A 12,170-nucleotide genomic window follows, 5' to 3' on the forward strand; every position below is an offset into this window, starting at 1 on the left:
CATGTTTAAATTTCTCGACATGGAAGTTCGAAGTTAAAATGTTAGACTGAAATGGTAAAAAGTCAATGTCCTTTGAAAAAAGTTGCAACATTACTTTAGCAACCAATGTTCCTTAATATATAGTTTTAGAAGACACTGAACTATCTGAACTTGCCTTACAAAAAATAAGAAACCATAGCTGTCCTGATGACCCTATATCTTTAATTCAACAATCCCTTGATATCCTCTCCTTCATTCACAGCTGATGTCTTTAAATTAGCTTTGAATCATATTGCAGTCCATCCCCTGACCTGCTCCCCTCAGTTACTGAGCCCTTAGCACAGCCCTTAGTTCCTGTTTGCTGCCTTATGTGACCCATGAGGCTCCATTGGAGCTAACTGCTATAGCTCTTCCCTGACCAGGTCTGCCTTGTTTCTGGGCATTCTGTAAGCAACTTGTCAAAGCCAAAGGGCCCCTGTGATTGACTTCTCTCAGCGTCACATCACCTGCCAAGGAAACCTGCCTTATCCTCAAAGAATAACTGGTTCTTCCCTGGCTAAACTTGTCACTCTTGAATTCCTTTTGTTTGTCATCCTGTTTTTAAGGATTTTGTTCTTCCATTACACATGATAAAAATATTTATTTTACTCAATTGCTTATTTAGAATGACTTGAGTCTCCTTTATATTTGGTCAGTATTTGCTCTTGGATTAGGTATGCTTGCAGGTGGGCAAGGTATGAGCAAGCGTTAAAATGCTTTCTGACGAATTTGTCCAGGGATGATGATGTTCATGATGTTGAGATGTTCTGGGTAGACATCCCCAATTTAATGCCTATGTATCACCCAAATGCCAAAACGTAAAAGGTTAAGATGAGCCCAGGTTTATAAATGACAAATTGCCAGCCACATTGTTGAAAGTTGAGAGGTTAACAGAGATTAAGAATTTTGAAATGCCTTTTCCTATTTAATGGGAACAAAAGTTGTTCCTAACTAGTTTCCTGGTAAGTACATTTCCCGGTCCCTGCAAACTCAGAGGCCAATGTAAAAAATTTTTTTTGCTGGCTATTAAACATGTACTTTTTATCTTGATTTTGATTAATAATTGATATATTCATGCAAGTAAAATAAAGTGTTTTTCCTTAGTCACTGCATTCAGTTTGAAACAAAGTGTTGACCTACCACAGTTTCCTAAGCTAAAATCAAGCCTTGTGAAATTCCTAATTTTTTTATGAGTAAACTTTATCAAAGCAGAAAACTTTGCTTTGAAAATAAATTTTGGGAATCTAAATGTAAGCATAATTTTATTAATTTCTAAAAATAAAAAATATTCTAAGTATTCTTGGCCACAGGTTAAAAATTGTTTTTAACGTCATTTAAAATGTTTTATTTCTTTTCCCTCTATGTCATTAGGTTAGTTGTCCCTGATTCCAGATAACAAAAATGAAGCAGTATGACAATTGAGGGAATCAGTTCCTGATAATATTTCCCAGATTATCACAATCAAATTGGGTAGCAGGCATGTGCAAGCCCTCGGGGTAGGAGAGAAGGGTTTTCATTCACCAGCAATGTCATTACCAGACCTTTGCCCTGGACTTCACCCTGCAGAATCCCTGTCAGGTCTTTTTCCTGCCTACTGGATCCAAAATAAAGCTTTGCAGCCAAAATATTCAGTGACAGATGGCTCATTTCATTGCTGTAATGTCATCCTTTGGGTCTCTGAGGGGATGATTCCAGGAATAGAAAGCAGGGCAAATACAGGATTGGACTTATAACAGAATCTAACACAATCAGGGTTTCTCCAATTACTGATGGAATAAAGAACTTCTAAATTCTTTTCATCTAACAACAAGAGTGGCCCCTCTTCTCTCTATATGGTAATTAATGCATAGAGTGTAATATAAGCACAGAGTATATTATGGGTCCAATCCCTCCTCTGACCCTGACAAGTTCAGTGATTTTGAGCCTGCTCCTCAATTTCTTCATAAATAAAATGAGCATCATAATAGTACTTAGCAAAGGCAACAAAACCAAAAATAAACATGTGAGACTACATCAAATTAAAAAGCTTCTGCACAGTGAAGAAAGCCATCAACAAAATGAAAAGGCAACCTATTGAATGAGAAAATATTTGCAAATCATACATCCAATAAGGGGTTAATATTGAACATACATTAAAAAACTCCTACAACTCAACAGAAAAAAAAATCTTGCCTTAGCTAAGAACTCAATAAATGGTAACTAACATTTTCTTCCCTCTCTTTGATTAATTTGGTTTTGTATAAAAGAATAATACATAATAGAACATAAAACAAGAGGCATAACATAGGAAACCTATAAATGGAAATGATATTTTGTTAGTATTCTTAATTCAGAATGGACTTAGACTAAGTAAGACCAAAGTCAGTATTTTACTGTGTTATTCTAAAATGCGGACGGGAAGGTTGCTCCCACTGAAGCTGTAAGAGACAATTAGTTATTCTTTCCACTGTCAAGATCTCCAAGGCTATGGGAGATTGTGACTTATTTCTAGCCACATCTAAGCTCCCTTGATAAAATTCCTTACAGTGCTCATTAGAATTGGTTCTAAATTTCATTTTTAATTGCTTCTCTTTTTGAGAAAAGGTATGAACTTTTTCTTTTCCATCATATGCATTTACAAAGTTAAAATTCACAAAGATTCTGGGATTTGTTTTGTTTTGTTTTTCATTTTTTTCCCTAACTTGGCACATCCTAATCTTTTCCCTAAGGTCTGTATCTATATTGCTATTTTCCAGTTTGTCTTGATATCATTGCTTCACCATTTGGCACCTCAGTCAACATAGTTTTACCACCATTATCTACACAGCACCACCCCATCTGAATGGATCTCACAACTGCCCTTCTCTGTTGCATGCCTTTGCCTGGGTCTGCTTTCCCATTACGTTACCCATCTGTCTGCTCCTAAAGAATGCCATGAGGGAGTGATGGTGCTTCACAGAGAGTTTTAAAATCTCGACCTTCATTTGAATTTAGTCATTGTGTATCACTGGATTCCTAACCTTTCTTCAAGACTTTTTCCAAACTGGGGTGCCTGGGTGGCACAGCGGTTAAGCGTCTGCCTTCGGCTCAGGGCGTGATCCCAGCGTTCTGGGATCGAGCCCCACATCAGGCTCCTCCGCCATGAGCCTGCTTCTTCCTCTCCCACTCCCCCTGCTTGTGTTCCCTCTCTCGCTGGCTGTCTCTATCTCTGTCGAATAAATAAATAAAATCTTTAAAAAAAAAAAAGACTTTTTCCAAACTGAAAGTGACACCAAGTTAATCAGATTCATGTTTTCTAAAGCTCACAAACTTTCTAATTATGATTAATTTGGTCTTGATGGCATTTATAGTTAATCATTAGGTACCAGAATCTTTACATATTTTACTTTTAGTTATTACAATAACCTCATATATTAGTAAGTGCTATTATCCCCATTTTATAGGTGTGGAAACCAAGAATCAGGGAATTTAAGTAACTTCCCCAAAAGCCTACAGTATGTGGCTGCCTTTCCCACTAAGCCAACATGTCCAAAAGAGTCCTTTGGAGGACATAACAATTGTTCTCAAATGTATGTATGTATGTATAAAAGTTATCTGACATGTTTATTAAAAGTGTATCCCATAGTCCATCCTCCAAATTCCAGGCTCCATCCTCCAGATTCTGATTCAGTGGGTGGACCTAGGCTTTGCCTTTCAACAAACTCTCTGAGAGATTTTGATGCAGGCCACCTGCGCAGCACACCCAGCTCAGGAGAGACACAGACTGACTATGCATTCCCAGTTATGTACCAGCTCCTAATGAAGCACCACATTTCCTGCTTTTCTTCTTCTTCAAGCCATAAATTAACCAAGTGCTGAGATTTACTTTTACAACAAAACTTAAGCTAAACAGCCAGAATTCAGGTTTTGTTGGGAAGCAAAATTGTAGCCTGGGGATCAATAAAACTGGTTTCTTTTATCCCTTTCTTTTACTGACTTCTTGCATGTCATTAGATAAAATAAGCTTATTGTGTCTCATTCTTCTCCTCTATAAATGGAATGTGAAAATTCATGTCCATTACTTACTGAAAAGACCTCTAAAGAGGAAAACTGACCATGGTGGGAGCATGAAAAGCTCCAGGCAAAGAATACGGTGTGAATCCTCAAGACTCAATTACTTTCTTATCTAAGTGGGGCATACTGATTTTATTATGGCTGCCATTTATTGCACAAAACATGAGGGATAGCATATTCAGTTGGCATTTGTGGGACTGGCGTGCAGTACTTTGCAATGCACAGGTTTTGTGTTCTTGGAAAAGTTATTTTAAGTTTATGCACCTCCTTTGCTTCACGTGAAATGGGAAGACATAATAATATTATCAACTTCATGGGGTGTTGAGTTGTCACTTCATGATTTGTATAAATGAGCTTTGATGAATTACTCAGCCCAAATATTTTCATTCTCAATAGCCTAGCTTCAAGCTATTGATAATATCAGTGTATTCACTCTTATGTTCCTGTCTATTACAGAAAACAAATATGACATTGTTCCTGCTCTTAGGAAAGTTACTCTCAAGCAGAGGAGACAATCTAATGCGATACCTAAAACAAGAGACTTGGCAGGATTTTCAAAATGGGGGGAAAGGGGAGGAAAGCCAGAAAAGTGTATATAATATGACCTCAGTTTTTAAAAACACTTTAAAAACAATTACCAATTCCTCCATAGTTTTGTACATATCCATTAAACGTATACATATAAAATATCTGTATATATATTTATATAATATGTAATTTACTAAATATACATATATATGTATATATATACATATATATCATTAATATAAGATGTTTTGGAGATAGAATAAAGAAAATAAAGGAATAAAGTAAAGGAAGGAAACAAAAAAGAAACATAAGTAAATAATAAAACAGTTTAAAAAAATACATGGATGTCCATGATAAAAAGAGCATATGTGATATGACCCCATCTAAGTAAATGTGCATTTGGGTGTGTCTGAGATACATGAAAACATAGACAAAACACTAACAGGGGCTATTTCAAGGTAGTGAGATTTAAGTGATCTTTACTCTTTTTCTGTATTGTTAGACTATTTTTTATAATGACATATTATTTATAACTAGAAACATTTTACAAAGGATAGACTGCCAAAATATTTATTATTGTACATGATGTATTGTTTTATTTTGTCTTTTCAAGTGGTCTCTAAAAGGTATGTATTATTTTGAAAGGAGAAAAATGATATTCTTTAAAGAGGTATTCTGAGTAGTAACAAAATGCAGTGGAAAAAAGATATTCTTAATAGAAGGCCAAAGCTGCTTTAGGTACCCAAATAAAAGTGAACAATGAGCTGGTTTTGCTAGAACAAACTCAGTCACTGAACTCTTCTTTTTCTTCTTTCTTTTCCTTCTGTAGAAGTTTTGAATTATGTAAATCTTGGATTTGTTGAAAGAAACTATTTCTTTAATCTTCACAATATGGCTTTACTTATGTTTTTCCAATTCATTATCATTTTCTACAACTCAACACGTCCCAAGCTGAACTTAGTATTTTCTTTCTGCCTCAACTTACTTCTCTTCCTGTCTCCTTTTTTAAGAGATATGTCACCACTTTCACCCAAGTCACCCAAACTGGATATCTGGGATCCACCCTGGATTCCTCCCTCTGTACCGAATGAGTCAATCAGATACTACAGATACAGATACTACACCCATCAGATCTCTCCTTATCTCATCTCTTCTCCATAGCTATTGTCCTCAGTGGTCCTACCCAGATTGCAGCAATTATCTTTAAACTAGTCCCCTTATCTGCACTTAGAAAATTTGATCGAGCAGGAGAATGTCTAAACTTCTTTATATGTTATGCAAACAGATGTCAGTTGCTTGCCTATCTTCATCTCCTTCAACGAAAAATCTCTCCCAAAACATGCCGCCTTGGGGACTGTCAGTTACAATATTCTCACTCTCCGTGATATTATAAGCCAGGCAATGAGAGCTTCATCCCCCGAGGCTCAATGAGTGGTTCAGGGATGGGTTTGCGATAAGTAGGGGCAGATATTTTGCTCCAGACTTCTAGAGATAGAATAAAAACTCTCTGGCAAGTCACAGATTAATTAAGCAAACTCTTCTGTAAGACTTATTTCCTTGAAACTTTCTAGGAGGCCATGTTCAAATAGTGTAGACATGGAACAAGTCAATTCTTTTAGTTATCCTATAAGTAGGCAAATATTTTCATCTGGTTTGGGAACCAACTCCAATTCTAAAAAGGTAACCAAATTGGTGGTGATTTAAGATGATTTCTACTTTATTATCAGTCTGGTGGATCCAAAAATTAATTAATTCCAATTTTTAATTCCAACTAGGCTATAAATGTCATTATTTTTTTATCATCTGACATCAGGGGACTGTCATAGCAATTGTCTATTTCTTGTTCTAACTTTTTATTGATTAATAATATGCATAAAAAGTACACAAAGTATATAGCTTAATAAATTTTCACAATAGAATACAAGTTTGCTACTGCATATTTTTGTGCACATAAATAAATTTTAAAATGTCTAAGGTCAGGACGATGTTTTCATTTTTCTCAATGCCTCAATCCCAAGCGTAATGGTAATGCCCACTATTGAAGTCACTGTATTTTACCTGCCAGACATTTTATACTCAAAAGTCATCAGGTAAAAGGGTAGGAAGGCTACTGCAGAACATTCATTTAACAATAATTCTGCCAATAGCTAACAATTATCAAGTGCTTATTGGTACATTATCTCAGTTTTACAGATTAGGAAACTATGGTAGACAGAGATTTAAAAAGTGACTGAGATCAAATAGCCAGTAAGTTGAAGAGTAAGACCCCAAGAAAAAACTCAATTCCCAAAATATAATTTAAGCAATTGAGTCCTTCCACTATGATAAGTACCTTTTTCACTGAGATGAGAAAAACTTACAATCTTTCTAAAGACCAAGAGACAATGCATTTTTCTTTAGTAAACATTAGCAGTGATTCAGTCTTAGAGGAAGAAAGCAGTTGAGTGAATTCTAATAGCATTTAAAATTCTGCAAAAAAGGAAAAGCAAGAGCACATGTTATAATTAAAGACTTACTTTTTTATTATAGGCACCTTCCATTTCTTCCTGGATCCAAATCACCTCTGCTGCACTGGCTTCTTTTTCATATTGCTCCTTGTTTGGAATCTCTGGAATCCTTAATTTGGGTTCTCTTCCTACTGGATGGGATGATGCTTCTGAATGGGCAGGCTATCACTCATCTCTTGAAATGCCTGTACATTTTATTGTAAGAGAATAAATGAGGAGGTTAGATTGTCCTTCAGGCCATTGAGAAAATCCCAACCAAAAAACCCACCAAATCACATTTACTCAAATTGGTTAAGGTGAAGAAATTCTTTAGATTCTTTAAGATATGTTAGAAATAGAGACGGCAGTCCAAGATGGTAGCATATTGGTAGCATAAAAAGATCCTGAACTTACTTCCTCCTATGAACACAATGACATGGATTGTCATCTACAATGACATATGGATTAATTCACACTTAAAAAAAAACATGAAAACTAGCTGAACAGTTTCCTTTACAACAAGGGATAAAAGGGCTGGAGAGGGGTAGGGAGGAAGAGGGATAAGAGAGGAAAAAGTCGGGGCACCTGGGTGGCACAGTCGTTAAGTGTCTGCCTTCGGCTCAGGGCGTGATCCCCGTGTTCTGGGATCGAGCCCCACATCAGGCTCCTCCACTGGGAGCCTGCTTCTTCCTCTCCCACTCCCCCTGCCTGTTGTTCCCTCTCTCTGCTGTCTGTCTCTGTCAAATAAATAAATAAAATCTTTAAAAAAAAAGAGAGAGAGAGGAAAAAGTCACCAAAACCTACACATGGCAGCACAAACTAGGGAGGGATCTCACAGACAAGAACCTCTCCTTGAAAAATGAAAGGTTTATACCCCACCTTGGGCACCCTAACCCTTGGGCCCTGCACCAGACAGGAGGCACAAAAAAGTCTGACTTTTGAAATCAATGGGGCTTACTTCCAGGGCACCCAAGGAACTGTGGGATTATGAGCTACTCCTTTTGAGGGGCTCCTATGTAAACTCACTCATTCCAAGAAGCAGAGCAAAGGCAGCAGTTTGAGAGGGGACTGGATTATTTGTGAGGGTGATTCAGTTGCTAATTTGAAAGCATCTGCCAGAGGTGCCTTAATTAGTTGGGATTTTCCTTGGGGGCAAAGGCACTGGAGAGTGACATTTTTTGCACTCTCCCTCTGTCCTGCTAACACAGGCGGGCACACATGGACACAACCTTAATAAAGTCACAGGCTTGCCTTGCCCCCAGAGCGCGTTCTAGTCCTCACTAAAGCCATAGACACACTGTACTTCTAGCACTCTTCTCTGGCATCACTAAAACTGCAGGCATGCCTGCCCCCCAACACTCTTTCCTGGATGTAATAAAGCCACAGGCAACCACAGATTCACTAAATGCAGCCGGTGGGGAATGCAGTCCACACAGAGAAGGGCTCTTGATTGTCTGGCTCTGGGATCAAAGGGGCTTGTGCTCCTGGACCCCAGGTGTCTGTAACAATCAGAAAGACAATTCTTGGCAGCAGGCAGCACACTGAAACACCACCTCCAGTCTGCACATGAAAAAGGCCCACTTAATTGTCCTGGAGTTTCAACCTGAGGGACAGGATTCAGATTTGCCACACATCTAAAGGCTACAGAGCTATTCTTAGGAAATGTAGGTAGGAACATCCCATCTGTGCACCCTCCTTTGGCCTCACCAGAGCTCACTGGTACCTCCCAGAAAGGTGCTTAAACACTTGTCTAAAGCCACAGTTCTTGCAAACGTTTCTCAGGTGCCCCCTGAGAAACAGATCTTCTGTTTAGGGGTCAGCAGGATTTATGACTATGATCCCACAGGATTGTATATATCTGTACACTTTAAAAGTTGTTGCCTGAGAATCTGGCTTCCAATCAGCTTGAATCTAGGTGCTGACTGAGATCACCCCCTTTGGAACACTGACACGTCCTAGCATACCCTCAACAACTGGGACCTATAAAGAATAAATTAGGCTACTCAGACAATCACAGAAGCTTGACAGACAACCAAGAGCTAGGGGAAGGTTAAAAGATAAGGTTCATCTGCTACACGAGGACATTCCTTCAATAAGGAGAGGTGGCTATTTCACCTATAATTCAGAAACAAACATAGAGAATCAAGCAAAATGAAAAAGCAGGATTATGTTCCAAATGAAGGAGCAAGATAATCTTGGAAAAGGATCTTAATAAAACAGGGATAAGCAATCTACTTTATAAAGACTCTAAAGTAATGTTCATAAAGATACTGACCCAATTCAAGAGAAGAATGAATGAACATAGTAAGAACTTCAACAAGAGATAGGAAATATGAGAAAGTACCAAACAGAAGTCACAGAGCTGAAGAATACAATAACTGAACTGAAAAATACACTAGACAGTTTCAACAGCCGACTAGATGATGGAGAAGAAAGGATCAGTGACCTAGAAGACAGGAACTTAGCCAAATAGAGCAACAGCAACAACAAAAAGGAATTTAAAAGTGAAAATAGCTTAAGAGACCTATAAAACAATATTAAGCAGGAAAACATTTGCATCACAGGGGTCTCAGAAGGAAAAAAGAGAAAGAAAGGGGAAGAAAACTTACTTGACAATATAAAGACTGAAAATTTCCCTTAGCTGGGGAAGGAAACAGACATACAGGTCCAGGAAGCCCAGAGAATTCTAGAAAAGACAAACCCAAAGAGATCCATACCAAAACACATCATAATTAAAATGCCAAAATTTAGGGGCATCTGGGTGGCTCAGTCATTAAGCGTCTGCCTTTGGCTCAGGGCGTGATCCTGGCGTTATGGGATCGAGCCCCACGTCAGGCTCCTCTGCTGGAAGCCTGCTTCTTCCTCTCCCACTCCCCCTGCTTGTGTTCTCTCTCTCACTGGCTGTCTCTCTCTGTCAAATAAATAAATAAAATCTTTAAAAAAAATAAAAATAAAATAAAATGCCAAAATTTAAAGATAAAGAATTTTATAAGGAACAAGAGAAAAACAAGTTGTTACAAATAAGAGAACCCCCATAAGACTGCCCACTGATTTTTCAGCAGAAACTTTGCAGACCAGAAGAGAGTGGCATCATATATTCAAAATGCTGAAAAGAAAGAACTTTCAACCAAAAATACTCTATCTGGCAAGGCTATCATTCAGAACTGAAGGAAAGATAAAAAGTTTTCCAGGCAAGCAAAACGTAAGGAAGTTCATTATGAGAAATGTTAAAGGGTCTTCTTTAAGCTGAAAAGAAAAAGCACTAACTAATAACAAGAAGATACATGAAAATAAAGATCACTTATGATGCTTGTATGAAAGTTAAAAAACAAAAGTAGTAAAATCAAAATCAGCTGTAACTAGAATAATCAGTTAAGGGATACACAAAATAAAAAATGTAAAATATGACTTTGAAAACATAAAATATGCAAGGGTAGGCAGTAAAAAAGTAGTTTTTTAAGAATGTGTTTATATTTAAGTTGCTACCAACTTAGACTGTTCTATATGTAGACTGTTATATATGAACCTCACAATGAACCACAAAGCAAAAACCTACAGTAGATACACAAAAGATAATGAGATAGGAATCTAAAATAACACTAAAATTCATAAAACCACAAAGGAAACAAGAAAAAGAAGAATAGAAGAGAGAGGAACTACAAAACCTCTAGAAAACAATGGACCAAATGGCAACAAGTACATACCTATCAATAATGAAAATGTAAATGGACTAAATTCTCCAATCAAAGATTTAGAGTAATTGAATGGATAACAAAAACAAAAACAAAACAAAATAAAAACAAGACTCATTATGTGCCCACAACAGACTCACATCAGATCTAAAACACACATAGAATGAAAGTGAAAGGATGGAAGAAGTTTCCACACAAATGGAAATAAAAAGAAAGCTATACTTATATCAGGCAAAATGCTTTAAAAAAAAACTGTAATAAAAGACAAAGGAGGACATTACTTAATGACAAAGGGATAAATGCAATAAAAGAATACATTTGTAAATATTTACATACCAACCTAGGAGCACCTAAATATATAAAGCAAATAGTAACAGATCTAAAGAGAAAAATTGGCAGCAATACAATAATAGTAGGGGACTTTAATACCCCACTTATATTGATGGATAAATCATCCAGACAATAAGGAAATATCAGCCTTAAACATTAGGCCAGATGGGCTTAATAAATATATGCAGATCATTCCATCCAAAAGCAGCAAAATACATATTCTTTGGAAGTGCACATGGAACATTCTCCAGGATAGATCACATGATGTTAGACCACAAAACAAATCTCAGTAAATTAAGAAGATTGCAATATTTTTCAAGCATCTTTTTGATCACATGGTATAAAACTTTTAGAAATCAATTACAATTTAAAAAACTGAAAAAAATCACAAGTATGTGAAGATTAAACAATGTGGTACTGAATATCCAATGGGTCAATGAAGAAATCAAAGGGGAAACTTAAGAACTACTTTGAGACAAAAGAAAATGGAAATACAGCCACCCAAAATCTACAGATACATCAAAAATAGTTCTAAGAGGGAAGTTCAAAGCAATATAGGCCTACCTCAAGAGACAAGAAAAAGCTCAAATAAATAATCTAATTCTACTCATAAAAGAATTAGACAAGGAAGGACAAGCAAAGCCAGAAGGTAGTAGAAGGAAGGACATAATAAAGATTAATAATATAATAATAATATTAATAATATGAAGTTCCTCAAAAAAATTAAAAATAGAACTACCATACAATCCAGCAATACTACTTCTGTGTACTTATCCAAAGAAAATAAAAACACTAGATTTTATCAGCCAAAGCTGAACTTAAACACACAATCTCATCTCCAGTATGGCTTATAGTACATTACTCTCCCCCAAAGGGCCAGGCTATGACATTTAATTAATAGATTATAATGAGAAATAAATATTCTAAAGTGTTTTTCATCTGGGACAGACTCTTATTCCAACATTGTTCTTGGTTAGTTATTTTCTCTAACAAGAAACTGAAAAGCTGCTGGAAGTCCAAGATGGCACAGAAGCAGAAGACCTTAGTTTTGTCTGGTCCCAGGAATTCAGCTAGAAAGCTATCA

At 36.7% G+C, this 12,170-nt stretch overlaps 1 protein-coding gene across 23 annotated transcripts in view; it reads right to left on the reverse strand.

The window, feature by feature from the left end:
- The window catches only part of LMNTD1 (lamin tail domain containing 1), a 475,396-nt gene that overhangs the window by 362,511 nt on the left and 100,715 nt on the right, over nucleotides 1–12,170 (reverse strand). For all 23 annotated transcript variants that reach the window (XR_015721645.1, XR_015721656.1, XR_015721650.1 and 20 more), the window contains exon 3: nucleotides 7,095–7,270. The gene's annotated coding sequence lies outside the window, so the exon portion shown is untranslated. The remainder of the gene's footprint in view (nucleotides 1–7,094; nucleotides 7,271–12,170) is intronic.

Source organism: Ursus americanus, chromosome 25 (genome assembly GCF_024610735.1).
Source record: "Ursus americanus isolate L20-20 chromosome 25, mUrsAme1.1.p, whole genome shotgun sequence".
Classification (NCBI taxonomy): domain Eukaryota; kingdom Metazoa; phylum Chordata; class Mammalia; order Carnivora; family Ursidae; genus Ursus; species Ursus americanus.